Source organism: Schistocerca cancellata, chromosome 7 (genome assembly GCF_023864275.1).
Source record: "Schistocerca cancellata isolate TAMUIC-IGC-003103 chromosome 7, iqSchCanc2.1, whole genome shotgun sequence".
Classification (NCBI taxonomy): domain Eukaryota; kingdom Metazoa; phylum Arthropoda; class Insecta; order Orthoptera; family Acrididae; genus Schistocerca; species Schistocerca cancellata.
The window spans coordinates 311,397,650-311,400,603 of NC_064632.1; the positions used below are offsets into that span (position 1 = coordinate 311,397,650).

General features: G+C 43.5%; 1 non-coding gene across 1 annotated transcript; it reads right to left on the bottom strand.

Annotated features, from left to right (window-relative positions):
* Positions 1-1,647: 1,647 nt before the first annotated feature.
* Trnas-gga (transfer RNA serine (anticodon GGA)) lies at positions 1,648-1,731 on the bottom strand. The gene is given in 2 exon segments: positions 1,648-1,682; positions 1,692-1,731. It is a non-coding gene; the product is annotated as a tRNA-Ser (tRNA).
* Positions 1,732-2,954: the final 1,223 nt, after the last annotated feature.

Below are 2,954 nucleotides of genomic sequence, written 5' to 3' on the forward strand. Positions count from 1 at the left end.
GATTACTACTCAAAAGATCTCACTGAAGATAATCGGTTGTATTAACACATGTTTGGAGCATAATGAAAGTACTAGTCATATTTTGTAAACGCAGATACCAACCAACAAGTATTTCACTCCAGAAAGATGCTCTCTACGTAAGGACTATTTCTAAAAGGATATATAAAGTAGTTCACCGTTTCTTTTTTTGTTTTTTTTTTTTCCTCATATCCTCCGTTACGTGCATAAATACACAGAATGTGACTGTTATCTAGGTATGTGAGCAGCTGGTCCTGTATTATTGCCAGTAGGACTTCAGAAGATCGAAAGGAAGGGGAGATAACAATGTTGAACCCATTAGTTATCAGTTATGAGGACAGTACTTAAAAATGTGATAAGATAGCTGTATATGAGCGCTATAATAACCACCAGGGGAGGAAATCGCGTGATAACGATACAACATGTTTACATATTAAAAAAAGTTAACATCTATTATCTAATATGTCGCAGCTGTCTTCATGACAGATTCAATCCTGTTTAGTACACTAAAATTAGGTAACGTATTTGATTTATCGTGGCTTTTCCTGTCTGGTTTGAGAATATCGAAGAACAAACAAATAATAATAGGTAATGATAGTAGGGTCCGTTCATTGCAAGTTAGACCGTAAGTCATTTTTCTGAAAATATTTCTTTATCTGATTTCGAACATTGAAAAATTCCAAAGCTTTGATTCCTAGTGGCCCTTTGATACAATTTGTGACACTAAACCTTTAGCCTTGCAAAGAGGCCGTTTAACTGGAACAATCGCTTACAACGTAAATGAAACATAATATTAAATAATACCACTGTATTTACAAAATATTATACGAAACTAGATTACATAGAAACTTACATTAATTCTGTAGCTGTGAGCAACTATTAGTACGCCTAGTGAGATGGCTTCTCATAGAATAATAGCGATGTGCCAAATAATTACATGCAGCGACAGCACATATGCGTCTCATCAGGACGGCTTCCATAACAAAAAAGTGCCTTATTCTCGTCAAGACAACTGATCTGCGTAATTATTCTAATGCTTCAGCGGTTGCACTGCACAATCGATACAACCGCTTATACTAATTACTATCCTATGCAATTCTTTATTTATATTTTGAAGTTACATCTACGTTTATGCTACACATCCACGTCCATCAAGCAAATGTGCCTTTAAAGGTATTTGTTTGGCATCGCGTAGCTAATTTTTAAGTAGTTGCTGGCCCAAGTATGTTTATTTGTATTGTTTATTATTCTTGGATTTATTTGACTTGGTAAGATTAAATCCGTCTGACCCTCTCTTAGAGTTAACCAGGCGTTCTACATATTTTACATTGCATGTACTGCATTTATTACGACAGTCAGGTTATGATAGGTTTTCCGTCTAATATACACTGCCTGACAAAGAATCACCCACAAGACAAGATCAGAAGTCAATGGACCTTCACAGACGTACGTACCATTGGCGAGTATGTCAATCATTACAGTTGCCACCAGAGAGCATTAGAGATGTTCGTGATCAGTGTTGCTAACAAATGGCTCTGAGCATTATGGGACTTAACTGCTGAGGTCATCAGTCCCCTAGAACTTACAGCCACTTAAACCTAACTAACCTAAGGACATCACACACATCCATGCCCGAGGCAGGATTCGAACCTGCGACCGTAGCGGTCGCGCGGTTCCAGGCAATAGCGCCTAGAACCGCTCGGCCACCCAGGCCGGCTGTTGCTAACAGGCTAGGTGAGGTATACAAGGGGCGTGGACAGCCTCAAATGGTGAGTCATTACTGTGAAGGATAGCGGTTATCAGCAACTGCCAGAATTTGAAAGAAGTCTCATCATTGGTCTTCATTTGTCCTGTTGCTCGAATCGTGAAACCTCCAGATTTTTTGACTGTCGGATGTGACAGTGGCCTGCATGCGAACTTGAGTGGACACATACAGGTCGTTAAGACTCCGGTCGACGACGACTGATCACAAGGTTGGATCGCCTATCACCACCATGGCGGGTCGCCGTATTGGGCACCAGGCATATCATAACCTCTTTACATCTGCACCTGCTCTCCGAGAACAAGTGCTGGACTCCCTGCAACCCTCTATGTCTTCCCCTTCTACTGGTCAGAGACTATCAGCACCAGGACTAGGGATTTCCCATCCCACGCTTAGCCTGTCGTTGACACCACAGCACAAAAGGATTCTCTTGGAGTGGTATCGTGTTTGGGAAACATGGACTGTGATAGGATAGGCAAGGTGTGCCGCTCGCGGCTGGCAGCTTCGCCTCCGGCGGGCATCAGGTTCATGTCCGACGCCGCCGGTCGCTGTGGCCGAGTGGTTCTAGGCGCTTCCGTCCGGAACGGCGCTGCTGCTACAGTCGCAGATTCGAATCCTGCCTCGGGCATGGATGTGTGCGATGTCCATAGGTTAGTTAGGCTTAAGTACTAAGTCTAGGGGACTGATGACTTCCGATGTTAAGTCCCATAGTGCTCAGAGCCATTTGAATCGTTTGTCCGACGCCGACAAAGGACGCGGCTACTCTCTGGCGGGTGGTGGTGCGCGAAGCATGCAAGGAGGTGAGGAGGGCGATGAGGCGGTGTGCTGGCTCTCAGTTATTGTGGTGCCTTGGACGAACTGTTATTGTTTGACAGCAACTAGGCTGGAACATGCATTGTGGATTGTATGTCCAAGCTGTGATTATATCCAAGGGGATAAGCAAATCAGCCGAGGACGCTAAGTGATTCTGATATCGGAGATTGGCCTTGGTTGCTGTGTCATAGTAAAGGACTTATCGTGCTTCCAGTGAAGTGGCCTTGCGGATTACTGTGGAACTGACTACCTTTCAACTTGTCTCTGCAAGCTGTTACCTAGAGTTTGTTACAGGTGGTATTTTATTGCACCGTGTTGTTCCGCAACACTAAAGCATACGTGTATGAGGGTGTTATTACTG